A 21437-nucleotide genomic window follows, 5' to 3' on the forward strand; every position below is an offset into this window, starting at 1 on the left:
CATAAATTTCTAATTATTAAACATCGTTATTGTGAATTAGCCCAAAATTAAGGATTGTAGTAAGATTGTACTGCTGTTACAAAACAATGATGCTGAATCCTGAACAAAGTCAAATGTTTGAAGCAACGGAATTATATTCACTAGGCTTAATCCGGACAAATGCCGTATGTCTGATAAATTTTCAACTGCGACTGTTGCATGGAGTGGAAGCTGATATCCTGCACAGCGCTTAAAATGGCCAATTTCACAGCTTCTGAGTTTCTGCACCTCGCCCCACCCCCACTAATCACAGCTGGAGTCACCCTAGTGTCACATCCTCCATTAATTGAAAGGCAACCTTTGCTACTGCTTTCTGAGCTGGCCACTCCTCACACTGGCATCTGATTCAGACACAAATGAATAGCTCCCAGTTATTTCCAAACAACTGATATCACTTTTAAAGTTCAAACGTTCTTTAAAGGTTGATATTGCATATTTATTTAGCCAGAAGCAGGAGACTTCAGCCTTGCTGTGTTTTTACTCAGAGTGGGGCCCCACAACATGTGAGAGAACTGGGAGGAGGGGTAGAAGCAGATCAAAATGATGACCTGTTGACCTAGGCAGGGAATTCTTGCCATTTGGATTCCAGGGGAGGGAGATGGAATTATCACGGGAGAGGAGACTGTGTCTTGAACAACAGCTTGCTTGGCTCATTCGAAGACTCATTGGGGTAAATTTTGACTCTGTAAAAGGGTGTAAAATGGGTCAGGGTGAATTTTTTATCCATTTTGCATCTCTCAATTTTTATATCTTTTTATTTGCAGCAGGGGCCACTGACATAGCCAACATATATTGTCTATACTGCATTTCCCTGAGGAGGTGGTGATAAGCCACATTGGGCGGCAAGGTAGCACAGTGGTTAGCACTGTTGCTTCACAGCTCCAGGATCCCAGGTGCGATTCCCGGCTTCACTGCCTGTGCGGAGTCTTCACGTTCTCCTCGTGTCTGCGTGGGTTTCCTCTGGGTGCTCCGGTTTCCTCCCACAGTCCAAAGATGTGCAGGTTAGGTGGATTGGCCATGCTAAACTGTCCTCAGTGTCCAAAAAAGGTTAGGGGTGGGGTTACTGGATTACAGGGACGGGGGGGGGGGGGGGGGGGGTTAGGTGTGGGCTTTCCAAGGGCCGGTGCAGACTTGATGGGCCGAATGGCCTCCTTCTGCACTGTAAATTCTATGAATCGTTGATGTGTTGTAGTATTCCCACAGTGCTGTTAGGAAGGGAGATCCAGGTTTTTGACCCAGTACACGTAGGAACGATGAATAGTTCCAGGTCAGGATGGTGTGTGAATTACTGGGGAAAGTACAGATGATGGTGTTCCCATGTACCTGCTGGCATTGTTCTTCAGGGTTGTACATCACATGCTTGGAAGGTGCTATCAAAGAAGCATTGCTGAATTGCCGAAGTTGTATATGGTACACATGGCTGCCATGGTGTGCTGCTAGTGAAACGAATGATGTGCCAGTCAAGTAGGCGCATAGTTCCGGATTATGTTGAGCATCTTGAATGATATTAAAGCTGCAGTTAGCCAACCAAGTGGCGAGATTTCCATTATCCTTCTGATTTGTGCCTTGCAGATGGGGGAAAGGCTTTGGCGAGTCTGGAGGTAAAATGCTTTCCACAGAATTCCAGCCTTTGAACTGCTCTTGTCGCCATGGTTTTTGTGTGGCTGGTCCAATTAAGTTTCTAGTCAATGGATATTGATGGCAGAGAGTTCAGCGATGATTGAAGGCACGATTTAACCACCATGTTGCATGGATCTGGACGCACCAGGTAAATAGCGGGAAAGGCCAAAACTGAGATTCGTGCCAAGCGCGAATCAGTATGCTAGCTAACCAGCCTGCTCCCAATGGCGAGTTCCAGATCCCATCCAAATATTGCAGGCATATCATTAACTCACATTTGCATTCATTTCTATCTCATAAGCGAGATTGACGTTTAATGCAACAGCCTCCCGAGAATTAACTGGCTTCCAGCGAGAAATCACACGGGTGTTGTTTAGTACTCCTTTTTAAAACCGTGAAACTGGCGCAATGGCTACCGAGGGGAACTGCTGGTGAAGTAGAGGATTCCGCCGATGGAGAATCCCACAGCAGATATTTTGTCTGTCTGCATCAAGGTTGTAACAAGGGGCTGGATTCTCCGCAGCACCGTGCCAAAATCGCAGCCAGTGTGGGGGCGGAGAATCCATTTTCACGCCGTAATCGGGTCCGGCGCCGGACCGGCGATTCTTCGGGCCTCGAAAATCGGTGTGATCACGGAGTACGCCACGTGGCCGGGGGCCCATTGCCAGAGGCCCGCCCAGCAAACCTCTGCTCCCGACCGGCGTGGGGACATAGTCTCATTTTGGGAGAATCCAGCCCATGGCCTGGAGCTGAATGCTCTGGTGGAACCCAAACTGAGCATCAGTGAGCAGGCTATTGTCAATCTGATATCACTCACTTTACACTATAGCCTAAAGATAAAATGACTCCTATTGGGTGAAGACATGCTCAACAATCATGCTGTCTTTGGTGAACTATTTTGCCAGCTATGTGTACCAAGGATTGCAGGTGATGAATGTCTCCTGGGCTGTTACCCAGGGCTGTCAGCAACGTTGAAGTTGTACACTGTTTCAATTACTGCTTTCAGGAAAGAAACTGCATCTATATAGCATCTTTCACATCCTCTGGATATATCAAATATTTCACAGCCAATTTGCAGTCACTGTTGTTTTCCAGGCAAAAGTATTAGTGGTGTGAAAGTGCAAATTGTTTGGTTAACATAGGAGTGTTGGCCAGGATACAAAGAGAACTCCTTGTAAAACGAATATTCTGCTGAGGTTCTTGTTTATTTTTCAGGCTCTCCCGATCTTTATACCAAAGGCCTTTTTTCGGAAATTAGATGTGATCATTTCGGACTTTGTGTGGGCGGGGAAGGTGCCGAGGGGGGGGAGGGGGAGAGAACATGCTTCATTATTATTGGGCAGCGAATGTGGAGAAGGTACGGCAGTGGTGAGAAGGAGAAGGTGTAGAGTGGGTTAGGATGGAGGAGGAATCTTGTAAGGGTCCTAGTTTGAGGGCTATGGTGACGGCAGCATTGTCAATGACTCTGAGTAGGCATTCAGGGAGCGCGGTGGTGCAGTCCACAGTGAAGATATGGAATCAGTTGAGGAGGCATTTTAGGGCGGAAGGGATGTCTTTGTTTTCACCGCTGTGCGAAAATCATGGGTTTGAGCCAGGGGGGATGGATAGTGAGGGATCTGTATTTGGAGGGGGGTTCAACAGTCTGGAGGAGCTAAGGGAGGGAGTAGAGCTGCCGAGGGGGTGTGAGTTCAGGTATCTGCTGGTTAGGGACTTTGTGCGAAAGGTCTGGAGGTGGTTCCCTAGGTTGCCGGGATAGACCCTGCTGGAGCGATTGCTGCTTCCAGGCGTGGAAGGGGAGGGAAGAATTGATCATATATACAAGTGGCTGGGGAGCATGGAGACGACCAGGTGGTGATGATCAAGGAGAAATCGGCAGCGGAGTTGGGAGGGGAGACCAATTGGGGAGTGTGGAATGAGGCACTGCGTAGGGTAAACGGGACCTCCTCTTGTGCAAGGATGAGCCTGATACAGTTTAAGGTGGTGCACAGGATGCATATGACTCGGGCAAGATTGACTATGTTCTTTCAGGGGGTAGCAGATGAGTGTGACAGGTGTGGGCAGGGGCCAGCGAATCACGTGCACATATTTTGTGGTTGCGAAAAGTTGGGAAGATTCTGGGCGGGAGTGTTTGTGGCCTTAGTCAGGATAGTGGAGGAGGAGGTGGACCAGGACCCTTTGGTGGCGATATTTGGCGTTTCAGAGAAGCCGGAATTCATGGAGAGGAGGAAGGCCGATGTTGTGGCCTTCGTCTCACTGATTGGACAGTGGCGAATATTGCTGGAGTGGCGGTCGGCATCGCCCCGGGGATAGAGGCTTGGTTGGGTTACCTGGACGTCTTCCTTCAGTTGGATAAGATAAAATATGAGTTAAGGGGCTCTGCACGGGGGTTTGAGAAAAGGTGGGCTTGTTTGTGACCGTGTTTGAGGAGCTGTTTGTTGCGGGGGGGGTAACTGGGAAGTATGTTTCCCAGGGTGTTTTTTTGCTGTAACCTGTATTGATACATGTTTGTAATAAAATACATTTTTTTAAAAGAGAGAATTCCTTGCTCTTCAAATGATGCCCATGAAATGTTTTATGTCCACATGAACAAGCAGATCAGACTGTAGTTTATCGCTTCTTAAAGGTGCAGGTGCCATCTCCACCACTGCAGCAGTCCTTTAGTATTGCACTGAATTACCAGCTTAGTATTTGTGCCAAGGCTTCCAATAGGGACTGAGCTCACATCCTTTGACCCAAAGCTGAACATGCATAATCCTGACACAGAAGTGAGAAAATATGAAGGAAGGGAAGGAAATGAACAAAAAAAAAACCAAGCTTTATTAATTTAATTGACTTACAATCCATTCCAATCTTGTTGATACTGAGATTTGCCCTTTGTTTATAGCATTGATCACAGAAGGGGGGATTTTAACCCCCAAAACAGATGGGTTTGGGATGGGTAGGATGTTCAAATGTTAAAAATCTCAAGCCTAAGCACAACCTGCCTCAATCTCCTGACTTCTACTTTGAACAGAGGCAGGACATGGCATGATTAATCAACCCACTCATAGCATAGTGGTTAGCACTGTTGCTTCACAGCGGCAGGGACCTGGGTTCGATTTCCAGCTTGGGTCACTGTCTCTGCACGTTCTCCCTGTGTCTGCATGAGTTTCCTCTGGGTGCTCCGGTTTCCTCCCACAAGTCCCGAAAGACGTGCTTGTTAGGTGAATTGGATATTCTGAATTCTCCCTCTGTGTACCCGAACAGGCGCCGGAGTGTAGTGACTAGGGGCTTTTCACAGTAACTTCATTGCAGTGTTAATGTAAACCCACTTGTGACATAATAAAGATTACTAAAAGACATGTTGCTGATTTAAATGTCACATTGAGGCTGCATAACTCAGATTTAATCTCCATTTTAAATTCACCCAATTGGCTGGCCATTAAATTCAGCAGGCCCTGAAGGAAACCCATTCTTCTGGATTTCTGAATGTAAAACAGTGCCACCCCGTATATTTTATGCCTCAGATATATTCAGCGGCGACACTAGTTCCTAACTGTAGCAGGTTTTTTTCAAAGTGCTTTAAAATATCTACTCCAGGCTTCAGCTTCTGGCCCCTTCTACCATTTGTTTTCTTTCTTCAGAGTCCGCACCAAGGCTCAACTAATCAAGTATAGTGAGCATCAATAGTAAACAGACAACTATAATCAAACACAGACAAATTGAAAACAACAGCTGCAACCACACCCCGCCCCCACTCTCCCCCACACCGACTCCACTCCATATGCGGCGGGGAGTGAATGATTCCCATGTATTTCCTGCAATACTAAATAGATTATTTCTATGAGGTCACCTATTTGTAATTTTTGGATGACGATTCTACCATCATCAATCCACTTGTGACAAACATGTCTCTTCACAGGCTTGATAGAATTCATCAGAGCATTGGCCCTGTGTAGAAAAGGTCACATTGTAACAGTGAGGCCATCCTCCAGTGTGCCTTGTAACATTGCCACTGTGCCAAATGAATCAGATTAAAGACAGATTCAGCAGCCAATAACTGGCATTCCTGTGACATTGTCTGTCTTCGGAAGAAGGAAATTGTACTCCACTGTCATCTGTGACCTCACATCCTCACAAATCTCTCATTCCTCTATTGTCATTAAAGCCAAGTGACCAACACTGGTCAATGGGGAAAGTTGAAGAACTTGTCAGGAGCAATATCAGAATATCTTAGGCATTAACCTAGCTAATGAAGTGATAACATGGAACTACCTGCATGCCAAACACCAAAAATACAGAAATAGGAACATAGGAACAAGAGTAGGCCATTCAGCCCCTTGAACCTGGTCTGCCATTCAATGAGACCATGGCTGATCCGTGGCCTTACTCCATATACCTGCCTTTAGCCCATATCCTTTAATACCTTTGCTGAACAAAAATGTATCTATCTCAGGTTTAAAATTAACAACTGAAAAAGGCTGAGTGCCATAATCAATGGATAAGAGCAAAGCTCTGTAATGCTAACTTGTCTAGTCTAGACTGGCGATCAATCAGGCTCCATGAACATTTCCATCCCCCACTATCAAGCCCAGCGTGTGAGTTCAAGAAGGAAAGGTTGAAATGTTTAAAAATGTCTTCAGCCAAAGTTGCCAAGCGGATGACCCTGCTTTACTTTGCCATGAGGACTCCATTATCATAGTTGCTAGTGTCGAGGCAACCCAGTTATCCCCGCGTGGCACTAAGGAGCAGCTGAGCATTGGACACACTAAGGCTGTGAGCTTTGCCAGCAGTCTGACAGTATTGCTCAAAGGCCAGTGTACCAGGATTAGTTAACCCCCATTTAGCTATTCCAATATATCTAAGAGACTAGAATTTACCTAATGTGAAAAATTACCCAGCATGTATCCACAAAAAGTGAAACAAATCCAACATTCAGGATTTTTCTTCCTTCTTAATGGCATTTCCAGATTTTCTGATGGTACTGGGATTTTTTTTGCCTTTGTGAGAGGGGAGTTCTTATCAAGCCTGGGTCTAAATGAGAGAGTCACATGATAGCCTCCCTGACTGTAACCATATTTCATTGTCACTCATATCTTTCCAGACACATTTGGACATGGTAGACCATAGAATCCCCCTCCAGCATTGTCCTACTCAGGGGAGAGGGATGGTTCTACTGACTGAGTGGAAGAAATGACAATGGGATGGATTAACCGCCACCCGTCACCGGTAACGGGGCTCCCGATCCGGCGGAGAATCGAGCATCATGTTAAAAACAGCGTCAGTCCCGTTCTGATGCTCCAGTCCGCTGCTAGTGGCGGCAGTGAGTTACACAGGCTGGATGCCCAATTCTCCATTCCCCCGGGATGCTACAGGACTCTTGGCCAGAATTCTCGCGAGTGTGGAATGGTGCAGGTATTTTCAAGCATGGTGATCCCTGTGGTGGGTCAAGGGCGCAAGTGTGTAATGTAGATGCCTCTAAAAGTCCATCAGAGGGCCCCTCACAATGCAAATCCTACCCCCAGCTCCCAACACACCATCAGATCCCCAACGGTGACCCCCAAGAGAGACAACACCATCAGATCCCCAACAGAGACCCCTGTGGGGGTCTGATGGGGGATTCCTGTTGGGAAATGATGGGGGTCTCTGATGGGGTCTCTGATGGGGTCTGATGGGAGATCTGATGGGTGAGTGGGTAACAGGGGTTGGGTCACCCTCATGCATGCATGCTGTTGGGGTTGTTGATTTGTTATTCCACTCGTGGGGCAGGGGGAATGCCTCTACTTGTCAGTGGGGTGGGGGGGAAGGATTTGCATTGTGGGGGCCCCTGCCAGACCTCGGTATTGGGCCGCCAACTTAAAATAGCGCCCTGATACCGGGATTCTAAAAGAATCCCAACGAGCTCCCCTCCATGCATAAATTTGTGTGAAGATGGAGAGGGAATTGCTCCTGGGTGCCGTTCCTAGAATCTGCGGAAAACCTGGGATGACTACTCCAGTCCTACATTTAGACTACTGCATTTAGTCTTCAGAATGGAGAATCCCGCCCCAAATCTGTGGGAAATTCTGGAGATAATGGTGTTATAGCTGGAGATAGTCTGACTGTAATTGAAAAGCTAAAATCTAAACCCTTTTTATATGAGCTGAAAATCGTGATCCTTGCTCATACCCTTTCTTCCTGAATATTTGCATTTGCGTTGGAACACTGTTCTAATGACCAAGTTGGCAACAGTTTACATATTTTGAATTTTTTACTTCACATCTTGGGAGAAATGGTCATTTCCTCTGACTTTTCTTATCCAAATTCTTGCAATTTGAACTCCCCAGTTTAAAGAAAAAAAATCTACATTTGCGAGACTCATAGGCCTTTTGAAAAACTCTTTGAGTTTAAACCTTTGCAAAGTGCATGTACAGGAAGTGCTTGGTTGCAGCAATCTTAGCAACACAAATTTACAAGGTAGAATGTGGAAAGTTTGAAAAGCAGAACTGTGGCTAGCCCTATTTTACATATGAAATACTTATCATTTAATATCAAACTGCCCAGCACAATTTTGCAACGTAGAAAAGGGAAGTGGCATTCAGAGAAGGAAGATTTTTCATTGACACCTGCTTCTGTATGTGAGAGTAAAAGTATGTTATATATTTGGTAGGAATAACAGCAAAAGGGATTATTATTTAAATGATAAAATATTAAAACATGCTGCTGTGCAGAGAGACCTGGGTGTGCTAATGCATGAGTCGCAAAAAGTTGGTTTACAGGTGTAACAGGTGATTAAGAAGGCAAATGGAATTTTGTCCTTCATTGCTAGAGGGATGGAGTTTAAGACTAGGGAGGTTATACTGCAATTGTATAGGTGTTAGTGAGGCCGCACCTGGAGTATTGTGTTCAGTTTTGGTCTCCTTACCTGAGAAAGGACGTACTGGCGCTGGAGGGTGTGCAGAGAAGATTCACTCGGTTAATCCCAGAGCTGAAGGGGTTGGAATACGAGGAGAGGTTGAGTATACTGGGACTGTACTCGTTGGAATTTAGAAGGATGAGGGGGGCTCTTATAGAAACATATAAAATTATGAAGGGAATAGATAGGATAGATGCGGGCCGGTTGTTTCCGCTGGCGGGTGAAAGCAGAACTAGGGGGCATAGCCTGAAAATAAGGGGAAATAGATTTAGGACTGAGTTTAGGAGGAACTTCTTCACCCAAAGGGTTGTGAATCTATGGAATTCCTTGCCCAGTGAAAAAGTTGATGCTCCTGCATTAAATGTTTTTAAGATAAAGATAGATAGTTTTTTTGAAGAATAAAGGGATTAAGGGTTATCGGGCGCGATTCTCCCAAAGGGAGACAAAGTCCTGATGCCGGGAGTGAAAACTGGAGTGTTTCACTCCGGCGTCGGAGCCCGCTCCCAGCCCCCTATTCTCCCACCCCCGGGGGGCTAGGAGCGGGGTCGCGTATTTAACACGCGCTGGGCCTTGGCGCCGCGTAAATGACGCGGCCGGTGTCGGGTAAATGAAGTCAACCGCGCATGCACGGTTGCTGTCCTCCCCGAGGCCGCCCCGGAAGAAGATGGCGGATGGATCTTGCGGGGTGGCGGAGGAAAGGAGGTCCTCCTTTAGAGAGGTCGGCCCGCCGATCGGTAGGTCCCGATTGCAGGCCAGACCCATCGGAGGCCCCCCCCCCCTGTGAAGGAACCCCCCCTCCCCCCCACAGGCCGCCCCCCAGCGTTCCCGCACAATTCCCACCGGCAGCGAACAGGTGTGGATGGCGCGGCAGGAACCTGTCGTGTCGGAGCGGCCGCTCGGCCGATTCGGGCCGGAGAATAGCGGGGGTACCGGAGAATCGCCGTTGTGAGTGTCTCGGGCGATTCTCCGGCTGGCGCGGCGCAGAACCCGATGGGGCCGTTCTCGCCAGTTGGGAGAGTGGCGGGACAGCGTCGGACCGGCGTCGCGCGATATAATGGTGTGGCCGGCGATTCTCCCAAACGGCGCGGCCTCGGAGAATCACGCCCATGGTGTTCGGGCCGGAAAGTTCAGCTGAGTCCACAAAATATCAGCCACGATCTCATTGAATGGCGGAGCAGGCTCGAGGGGCCAGATGGCCTACTCCTGCTCCTAGTTCTTATATTGAAGAATGAAGGCACAATCATTGGCAAATCTGGTAGTTTTTCTTTCTGCCTGTAGTATATTTGTTAGCAGCAGTATTTAAATAACACATTTAATATAGAGAAATGCCAGAAAGCGCTTCACAGAATAATAAGACAAAATTGACACCAAGTCAAAGTAAAAGATATCGGGAGGAGTCGCTACTGGGTTTTACAGAGAGTCTAAAAGCAGGAGGAGAGGCATTGAGGTTTAGGGAATGGATTTCAGAGCTTAGGGCTTGTATACAGTTGAAGACACTGCTGACAATGTTGGTCAAAGGGATTTGGGGATGTACAAGAATCAACTCCCAAAGGGTTGAAAGGCTAAATCAGGTTACATACATAAAGATGGGTCAAAGTTAGAAAGGGATTTTGTTGCTAACTTTTGGTTGGCTCTTAATTCGTAATTTGCTCTGTTTGTTTAAGCTTTGCTCTAGATTCGTCAGGTATCTTTATGATACCGCCACGAGGTTCAAGTTCAAGTAATGATCAATAACTCAACACACCAATTAGTAAGATTCAAATCAAAACATATTTATTATACACAGTAAATTACTACTCATGCATAAACTCTACTTTCTAGACTATTCCTATTACTAAAAGGCCTATACTTAGCTTCGGAATTGGCCCACCAGGTCAGGGGAACAAATGGCCTTTCGTTCAGGTCCTGAGTCTGCAAGATTCAAAAGCAGCTATGACTTGTAGCTAGGAGCGCCTATCTCGTAGCAAGCGTTGACTGGAGACTTACTTGGTTGATGTGGCCGCTTGGGCAGTTCACTCTCAGGGGTTGATTCGCATTGTTGAGTGACCCTGCCAAGAAGGACGATTTGAACTTGGGGGCTTAACTTTATAGTCCCCAGGGGCTTCCCGCCCTTCGGGGCGGACCCCGTACCTGGTTCCAAATGATTGGACTGCGTTCCGATCATTTGGATCGATTTCTCCAATACTGGAGTTGTTCCCTGATTGCTGGACGGTCCCTAAATGTCCGTTGGCCTTCCTTTGTCTTGGTTCCTGCTGGCACCGAGGAGTCTGGCTTGGCTTTATTCACCTTAAGTGTTGCGATTGTGCCTTGGAATCGCTCATTACTATGCAGATGGCTGCTGGTTTCAGTGCTGTCTGGGTTTTGCAAGTTTCAATACACATGATTTCTGTATTTGCTAGTCTTTGCCTGTGTTGGCTGAATTTCGCTTCAGTTTTTGCGGTTCTCCATTTTAAGTCGGGAAGTGGCCAACCCAGGTGGCTACAATTTGAATATATGAATAAAAATGTTAAATATGAAGCATGGGACAGAGAGCCAATGTTGGTCGGCAAGCACAGATCTCACATGGCCTAAGATATGATACGGACAGTAGAGTGGTTTTAGATGAGTGGTAATTTATGCAGGGGAGAGGATGGAAATTTGGTGGGGCAGTGTATTCGCCTGCCTCGACTTATTAAGGTTGATTGTTGGGCTCCAATCTTTTAAGAGCTGCTAACATTGGACATTGCACCCCAACTTTAAAGGTGCTTAGCATGTAATACTGTGAGGTCAATGCAATATACAACAGATACAACAATGTGCAAGGAACAGCCTCCACACATGCCATCCTCAGTCATTTTCTCTTGAGAGGGAAAGGAAATGCACTGTACCATTACGAAGGCTAATATTATACCCCAACAGTAAAGATGCCAGTAAAAGGGCATTTGAACGAAGAAAAACAAGTCAAGTCATGCTCACTTGGAAATCAGCACTGATACAGCTGGTCATTTGAGCAAAAGGACACATATCCACCTGCTTGGCATGAAGGGTTGGTTACCCACCCCACCTCAAAGGTATCGTAAGAGGTCATCCCTCAACAGCTGCGCATTCTGGAACAACCATCTGTCACTACATCTTTGGAGCCAAAATTAATTTCAATGTAAAAGTGTGCAATGTAACAATAATTCAATTTAAATAGAACCAAGTTGGCTGAGTTTAGTTCCATATAGATAGGAAGCATACATGAGCACCAGGAGCTGTCTGGCAGTGATTAATATGCTCTGATCATGAAGGCACAATCCAAGATTATTGTCAAAAACTGCAATATTGATCTGAAAATGCTGTTTGAGAAATAGCACTGTGATTATCTTGTTACAAAAGAGATGCTGGCTCAGGAGGGACTTGCGCACAGTTTTATTATTTAATTAGGTTGAGACCTGTTACAAAAATGCCTTCCTCTTCTGAAATTGAATTAACACAATCTAAGGTTCCCAGCGATAACTGTTCCCTCTTGTTGGAAAGCATGATAAGACCAAAGTTAGTAGCACCAAGGTCAAAAAGTAATTTGCTGTGGATCAGGGGAGATGATGATGTCATGGTAATGTCACTGGACTAGTAATCCAGAGGCTCAGGCTAATGCTCCGGTGACATGGGTTCAAATCCAAACTTGACATCTGGTCGAATTTAAATTCAATAGATAAATTTGAAATTACAACTAATTTCAGTAATGGCAGCCATGAAACTATCACTGATTGTTGTAAACATCACCTAATGCCCTTCAGGTGGGAGTAAATCTGCCATCTTTACCAGGTCTGACCCTACATGTAACTCCGGAACATGGCTGACTCTGAAATGGCTCAGTAACCTATTCACTTCAAGGGCAGCACGATGGCGCAGTGGTTAGCATTGCTACCTCACGGTGCCGAGGTCTCAGGTTCGATCCCAGCTCTGGGTCACTGTCCGTGTGGAGTGATGTGTTGGGTACTCTGGATCTGTGGAGACTGCGTTTACCTTAGCAGTAACATAGACAGGCTGCCAACACTTGTAATAGTACAACTCTATTTTATTTAACTAAGAGCTGCTAAACATACTTGCACGGTGGGTCGACACTATGTCAGATTGACTGAAGACCTATGCCTAACCTGACCAGCCTATACTGCTAGCACATGGTGGATGTTTGTGCTACTGACTGCGGGCTCTGTCTCTCTCAGAGGCTGCATCCCGAATGAGCGGGAAAACTGGTGCCCTCTGACTTTATAGTGACCGTGCCCTAACTGGTGATTGGCTGCTGTGTTGTGTGTGTTGATTGGTCTTGCAGTGTGTCAATCAGTGTGTGTCTCTGCACCACCATATACTGATGAGTATATTATGACATGAAGTTTGCACATTTTCCCCATATTTGCGTGGGTTTCGTCCCCACAACACAAAGATATGCAGGGTAGGTGGATTGGCCATGCTAAATTGCCCCTTAATTGGGAAAAAAAATAATTGGGTACTCTAAATTTATTTTAAAAAACTATTCACTTCAAAGGCATTTAGGGATGGCAAACAAATTCTGACATTGCCAGTTACACCTGTATCCTGTGAAGAATTTAACAAAAAATAATAATGAAGTGATACAAATTTGGGATTTAAATTTTGAAAATTATAGAACAACCAATGGAGGTGAGAGCTCTGTGGTGTGGAGGTTTTGGGTAAGAATAGGTTATAATGAGAAACTGTACACTCAATTTAAAATTAAATGTGCAGATGTTACATGGCCAGTCATCTTGGAATCTTTTGTAATCCGCAAATTCTGAGTTACTTTGTTGCCAGTTTCAATTTACCAGTGGCATGTTTGGATGCAAGATTATTTTACATGGGTCCCCATGGCATGATATTAAACAGAGGTTTCGTTGCTTGCTCACAGCCTTGGCATCAGATAGGTGGAGAACTGGAGAACTTGAAAGAAACACAACAGAGGCATATATGAGACATTATTAATAAAATAAAGCTGCTGGTTATTATATTATGGCTAGTTTCCCAAGGTCAAAATGCATCGAGTCACAGGTATTATTCATGAGAGAAGTAAGTGTTTTGCATTTAATGATGAATAATATTTTTGCAACTCTCGTGGTTCACTGAGCACAACTCAACCTCTGCTTTACAACTGGTTAGACTTGATTGAAGAACGGCAATTTCTTAAATGTTACTTACAGCCTCGAGCTATATTGTCAGTAACTCCTTGAGCACTGACCATCCTGTTATACTTCACCTGAGTGTCCTTTCTTACATGTGAGGTTATTCAGATGTGCTCGGCATCCTTACTTCAGCCAATGCCAACACACATCCACTTCTGCAGAGGTTGCTGACTGACAGTCAGGAGCCGGATCCCTGACCAATTTTCCCCCTCCGAAGCCAGAGATCAGTGACCAAATGTGCCACCCACAACAATGCCCTGGCAGAGATGACTCATTTTGTCGCAAACCCATTCAAATCAAATTAACCCACACAAAATCCTGTTTGTTTAGAAGATTGCTTACTTGGATCAAATGACATAAAAGCATTCTTGTGAGAAAATACAGGCAAATGGGAAAAAAGGCACAGTTTGCAGTCATCTTTTCAGCGGCGTTCCTGAAGATAATGGGGCAGTGTTTAGGATTAGGAAAAGACAAAAACAGAGTAATTGTTAGCAGATTCTTTCTAGTGGTCATGGTGCCCAAAATGAGGAGATACAGATACAAAACGAAAGTAAAAGATTTGGAACAGGGAGCAACTTTTCTTTTACACAATGTCTCCTGAGGGTATGCAATACATTATCAGGGCTAGTAGTTAAGGCATACAGGCCAATATTTAAAGGACTGGGGAAATAGGGTGGCTTAATGTGATTATCACTGTGTGTCCATGTGGAAGGTAAACAGCAAAGTGGACTCATTGGGCTGAATGGCTTAATTCCCTGTTGTAACTTCCATAACTATGAGAAGCAAAGTTTCAGTGCTGTTCAAGAAGAAATGAACCCGAAAGATGGCACAGGTATGGCAGAAGGGACAATTGCTCCCTAAAAAGACAAATGCCACCCTTATTGAGGTGGAGCATCAAGATGCAAGGCAAAAGAGAAGATTTTATTCATTCATGGGATGTGGGCATCACTGGCTTTGTCAGCAATATTGTCCATCGCTAAGTGCCCTTGAGAAGGAGTGCGAAAAGAAGGAGTACTCCTCTCCCCTGTGTTCCTAAACCTCTACGGATCCACCATTCCCATCCTTTCCATTGACCCTCCCAGCTCCTTTGCCATCCCCAGCCGTCACATTGACTTGAGATTCGACCTGTCCACCCTCGGCGCCAGCACACAATTAAAATTTCCTCCCATGATCATCTGATACATGTCCAGGTCGCTTCCTGCAACCCCTTCACAAACCTCACATCATCCCAATTCGGTGCATAAACATTCACTAGCACCACCGGCGTCCCCTCCAGCACCCCGCTCACTATCACGTATCTCCCTCCTGGATCCCGCACTTCCTTCGCCCCTACAAACCCCATCTCTTTAATCAGCAGGATGGCCACCCCCGTGACTTTGAATCAAACCCTGAGTGAAATGCCTGACCCACCCATCCTTTCTCAACCTAACCTGATCCTGCAGGGAGACCACCCCTGCCTTCAAGCTCCTCAAGTGTGCAAAGGCGCAAAACCTCTTCACCGGCTTGTCCAGCCCCCGTATATTCCATGTTATGAACCTTACCAGAGGCTGGTGCCTCCATTCCCCTCTACTGTTCCCTACCAATTCTGTCCTCTTTGATCTGTGTAAGCAGCTCCCTGTGGACCACATCCTCCCCCATCCAAACAAAGACACATCCAAAGCCACAGGTCGTCTGAAAAAATAAACACCATCACAGGCAGCAAGAGGTGGGGGTGGGTCAGTTGCCCCCTTACAAACTTATTAACCCTGCAACAAATAGTCGGCCCAATGAAAACCCTCCACCTTGGAAGAAAAGAATCTCCCACCACCCTCCAGCCCCCGCAATACCTGCGTCTTCCGAACTCTGTTGTTCCAGCTCCTCCGTCTCCCATCAACGTTCAGTTCTCCCCAAAAGTTTTTAGTAAAGTCATTGGCCTCCTCTCCGTCTCCATGATCTGTGACCCCTGTGCCCCCAAGCACTTCTCTACTCTCTCCATCGAGCCTTTCAAGGGTGCACCTTCGATGCCTTTGATCGGCCTTCCTGCATCTCCTTTCATTGCTGGCAGAACTCGTCTCTGATGAATGCCATCATCTGCTCCATCTGGGGTTTTCCAATATGCAACAACCCTTCCCCCTCCCCCATCTTTCCAATTGTTGCTGTGCCACAGGTCTCTCCAGTTCCTTGGTCAGGTCTTTAACCGTCTTCTTCCGGGTCTGATAACCAGCAGACATGCCACTCCCGGGGGAACTTCTCGTCTACAACTTCAGCTACTCTTTCCTGTCTAATTTCCCCCGTTTTCGGGTAAAAAGAGCTCAAATCAATGCCTTCAAGCTGGAGCTGCCCTGTGTGTGACCATTCACTCCATGGCCATGACCGGAAGTCCCAGGATTTCTTTGCCTTGACTGCTGTACAAACTGTTCACCATTGCTTTAACTCATGATTCCCAGACTATTAAAATGGCATCAGATATTGACTTACCTTTGAAGTCTGCTGTCCCACTTTAGTTACTACAATGTCCCTTTAACTCGGAACACTATGTTTACTCTTACTTGAATTCTTCTGCTACATACCTTGGTCTCTGTTCTTTTAACTCCAGTCGTCTTAAACATTATTTCTGTCCAAATTCCCTGGTTATCGAGACTGTTAAATTGTTTTTTAGGAAGCTTGCCTATTTGCAACTCCCTTGTCCTGTCCACGAGTTGAGAATGGTTCATTTCCCGGTGCCCTGTCCCCAATTACAACAAATTCAGCTGAATCTAAAACTTAAAAGATATTTTATCTTTAAAAGGGCTTTCAGTTGCTAAACAACTCATGCTAGTTCTATTTATTCTACACACTGCAACCCTCTCTAAGAACAATAGAATCACAGTTGGAATTTAAGCCAACCCCCACACATACAAACACCTTTGTCCAGCATGAATCTAACTATAGGTTTTACCCTTCTTGGCAGAGAAACATTAAACGGACATAAAACTATACCTTGAGCTGAATTCTCCGCAGCCCCGCACCAAATTCGCGTTTGGCGGTGGGGCGGAGAACCAAATTTCACGATGAAATCGTGCCCGGCACCAGTCCGGCGATTCTCCTGGCCCCGAATATCCGCACATTTGTGAATTATTCCGCGCGGCTGGGGGGCCATTTCCAGAGGCCCGCCCAGCGATCCTCCACTCCCGACCGGCCGAGTTCCTGACGGAGTGGAACTAACATGCTATGGCCTGTCGGGACTCTCTCATGGCGGCTGTGGCCTCAGTCCACGGCCGTCCTGATGGGCGGGGCGGGGGGATCGGGCACCGGGAGGGAGCCTTACGTGCGGCCAGGGGAGAGATTGGGCCGGACAGATCCTCGGGAGCGTGGCCGGTCGGGGGGGCCTGCATCTTCCAAATGCCTCCGCGGTCCAAGTCCGCCAAAGCTGCGTGAAGCATGCTGGGTCCCTGCTAGCCCCCTGGAGATAAATGAATCGGCTGGTATTTTTTCAGAAAACTCGGGAGGGCAACGCCTGCATTTTTACGCTGGTGTGGGGACACAGCCCTATTTTGGGAGACTCCATCCCTTTATTTCCAATGTTTACCAATAGAAACATAAATCCCTTAAAACTACTTTTGTTTTCCTGACACTACCCTGGTCTGTATTTGGAAAAGATAACCATAGATCAGAGTGGACTGGAAGGGATAAAATCTCTGTATTGTATTCGTGACTTAGAAACCAGAAAATTGAAAGAAAAACAGGGAGTTTGCTCTAGTCTTTCATTTTAGTAGTGTGCTTCTCTGTTTTAAATACATTTGACCTGAAATGTGTTATGCGTGGATAAATGTTTACAATAAATATTTATTCCGTGAAACAACATCTTGCACAGGTTAACCCAACAAAGCTGCAAGAAGACAATTTGACAATTTGACATTTAGGTGTTCCCTTCTGCTCGCAGACCTCAAATGCTTTAAAACTGGGGGAGGGGTGAAAGGAACGATCTTTCAGTTCTCTTTGTGAAAGGGAAAGGTCACATGTTAGTTTTATTCCTGTGTGAGATTGGCCTTTTGTTTAATCACTTGGGGAGGGGAGATTGTCTTCATTTCCTCCAGAGCTAGTATTGCAATTGGTGCAAATCAACATTTGTATTTGTTTGAATCTCACCTCTGTGATTGGCTAACAAATGTGAGCTTATTGCTCTAACTGATGCGGATCAAATACAGCAATGAAGCTCCTGGTGCTCGCGGGTCTCCCATTCCATCACTGTGACTGAAAATTGTAATTTAATATGAAAATAATTATTCCATAAATACAGTGATACCATTTAGTTTCTGGCATGTAAATCTTCTCTGTCCAATGTTAATTACAAAAGGCAACCATATTTTCTACGGGTACATAAATCAATGTGGTTACAATAAAGTCTGAAGATTTTTCATTTTATCTTGTGCTAAGTTTCCTAGTTACAAGCTCTGAGCAAGGTTTCCTGTTTATGGCAAGCTTCGCCCGTCTCGATGACCTAGATTTATAATTTCTGCTCTTAATGTTTAGCCTGCTCCAATGGGGCTCATTGTGAAGACTGGATCAGCTCCAAGTATGAATGATCAGAGAATTCTGCGAAATTGCATTTCCTGGCATGTCATGCTGTGGAGAGTTAATCTACTATTTGTAAAAAGTCCATGCACCACAGTGTATTGACCAGCTGATTTATTCTGTCATTATTTTAAAGCAACCTGCCAAACCACGTTCACCCAGTAAAATACAGTGCCATTTCACGTTTTGTGAGCCACTATGATCTTTCGCTTTTGTTCTGATAGCCCAGCTAACCATAGTTTCACCTAACTCTTCCTTTCTTTTCTGAACCTCCTGGAAAATATAGGGCTCGCAAGTTTCTTGCGATGGAAACACAAAATAATTCACACAACTCAGGAACTTAGGAATGTGGTTTCCCAATCTGTTTCTTTGTCCCAATTTTTTAAATGTTGCAGTCCAAGGGACAACATAAATGAACACACCTAATCGAGATGATTTACGAGGCTGTAAACAATTTGATGAAGTACGATTTCAAATCATCAGATCAAAAAGCCAGATACATTCTCTACCACATCAGGATGTATTTCAGCATTAACCTTTTCCTGTGACTCATCTGTTCTTTTCTTCCTTTTGGTTTTAAAAAAAATAATATAACGATTGTTCAACATGGTTAGTGAGTACACATTGCAAGAAAAACTAGCATTTGAGGTTTTTATTTTTAAAAGCGGTTTGCAATAGGGCCATCCTCAACCCGATGCACATATCTTGGAAGATCCACAGCGTTGTGGGATTATTTTACATTGCTGTACAAATGTTGCAAATGCTCACTCAATCTCACTCCTGCTGGGGCAAGAGGCAACAATCAACAAGTTGTGGAAACTGCAAGTTACTGATTGACCTGGTCACCCCCACAAACTCTATCACCTCTCCCATCTCCACCCACTCCCACCCCTACCCCACTTTATCCTGAAAGCTTGAGCGTCTTCTGTTCTGGAACAATTCCATAGCTAGGACCCAGCTAAGTACCCAGAGACAGATTTTGGATTTTGTCAACTTGGGAGAAAATTTGGTTGGAATCACCATACCTGTTTTAAAAAAGAGAGACTTGTATTTATATAGCGCCTTTCATTCCCACAGGGCATCCCAAACCACTTTGCAGCAAATGAAGTACTTTTGGAGGCAACAGAGGAGGCAAACAGTCACAAAATGACAAGGAGAACCAAGCGCTTCAATGATCTTATAAGATCTGGGAGGGTGAGTGGCAAGCTGCACCCAGGCGACAGGATTCTAACTTTGTACGCAGCAGCATGTTCACGACTTCAGCAGACTGCGAGCCCGCAATACTCTGTAATTTTGTCAGAGTGAGTACCCAGTCCTATCAGTGAGGTATCAGGAACCTAAGCATTTGGGGTGAAACTGAGAAAGGGTCATCACCAAGTAGAGAAATGGCTCACATCAATGGCATGCTGTGAGAGCTAAAAGAGAACAGCCCTTTCATGCATCACTCTCCCCTCATATTTCAGGAGAAGCACACATGCAATACCTGAGAGATGGTGCAGAGATGAGGTGGAGTGCCAAATCTACACCAATAGAGGTGGTGGTGCTAGACATTACATGGGCCATATCGAAACAGTCCATTGGTGATGGTCAGGCTGGAAGCCAGGAAGCGCCACATCATTCGATATCTCTATCCTTAAATATAATCTATGAAGAAGACTTCTGCCCAATGTTTATGTTGAACCATCAACCAGTGTCATGTATATGCTTGCTTGTTCAGATGCTCCTGTTGAGCTTTCTGAGTTCTCATCCACAGATTCTTCTCCCTGCCTCCCCTGAAGGGCCTGCAGCCTGAGCCGTGCAGATTGAACCAATGTATACATTGCTGGCCTCCTCAGCAGGGACGGCTGAGATTCCACAGAGCCAGTACTGTGACAACCTACCTCCACACCAACCGGCAGCACATACACATTCACCTCATTCAGACCGCAACCTAGATTAGAGCAGGGAGCACTGGATGAGAATCATGTTACCAATGAGTAGCTGGAGGCAGGGTCCACTGTGACCCGTCTCTTTCACAAATGATGGATAGACACAGTCACACTCTGCAGGGTGAAGATGCTGGACCTCAGATGTCACAGACAAGGAAGGTCTTTCTTCAGCATCAGAGGTGGACGGGTTCCTAATTGTTGGAGATCCTTGAGTCATTGTGGCGCCAAGGGCAGTCAGTCAATGAGATCTTTGAACTAACTTTTAAAAGTTCCGGTCATGCTGACTGGGGTTCATGATTCCTCTGAGGGGCCATGAATATTGGCTCTTTAAAACCTGGCCCAACTCCATGAAGCCTGCCGCAGAGCAGGACATGCTTATCTCCACAATGGAACCAACCAGGTCCGGAATGCTGGGTGTGGGCTTCTGACAGGAACCAGCCATACCTTCAAAGGTACTCCGAAAACTCAGACAGCCTGGGAATGGGGTCAAGAATTCCACAATTGGGACCCACCCACCATTTTCAAAGGGTTCCCTAGTCAACCCGACTCAGTGGAAATCCAAGTCCACTTGTTCCCTGTTCCTGTTGATTAAAGTCCCAAGCTGGTCCAGTGGGGCCTTTTAATTGGCTCCACCAATACCTTAACAACCGTTACCTGGAGGTATGGTGGATTCCAGACACAACCGCACTCCCCTACCTTCACCCACCCAAACCTCCCATTGAAAATTGCACCGCATTCTAGACACAGTGGAATTTTTTAAAAATTCATTTAATAGTAATAATAATAATAATCATCATCATCATCTTTATTGTCACAAGTAGGCTTACATTAATGCTGTAATTGAAGTTACTGTGGAAATCACCTGGTCGCCACATTCCGGCGCCTGTTCAGGGAAAATTCAGAATGTCCAAATTACCTAACAGCACGTCTTTTGGGACTTGTGGGAGGAAACCAGAGCACCACACAGATACGGGGAGAACGTGCAGACTCCGCACAGACAGTGACCCAAGCCGGGAATCGAACATGGGACCTTGCGCTGTGAAGCCACAGTGCTAACCACTATGCTACTGTGCTACTTTACGAGATGTGAGCGTCGCTGGTTAGGCCAGTATTTATTGCCCATCCCTAGTTGCCCTTCAGAAGGTGGTGATGAGTTTCCTTCTTGAATTGCTGCACTCCTTGAGGTGCAGGCACACACATTGTGCTGTTAGGGAGGGAGTTCCAAGATGTTGCCTCAGCGACAGTAAAGGAACAGCGACATATTTCCAAGTCAGAGTGATGAGTGCC

At 45.8% G+C, this 21437-nt stretch overlaps 1 long non-coding RNA gene across 1 annotated transcript in view; it reads left to right on the forward strand.

The window, feature by feature from the left end:
* The first annotated feature begins 622 nt into the window (after nucleotides 1-622).
* Nucleotides 623-21437, forward strand: part of LOC140428770 (uncharacterized) — a 34915-nt gene continuing 14100 nt past the window's right edge. The window contains exon 1 of the long non-coding RNA XR_011948872.1: nucleotides 623-709. This is a non-coding gene — a long non-coding RNA (uncharacterized lncRNA). The remainder of the gene's footprint in view (nucleotides 710-21437) is intronic.

The sequence above is a fragment of the Scyliorhinus torazame genome, chromosome 8 (genome assembly GCF_047496885.1).
Source record: "Scyliorhinus torazame isolate Kashiwa2021f chromosome 8, sScyTor2.1, whole genome shotgun sequence".
Classification (NCBI taxonomy): domain Eukaryota; kingdom Metazoa; phylum Chordata; class Chondrichthyes; order Carcharhiniformes; family Scyliorhinidae; genus Scyliorhinus; species Scyliorhinus torazame.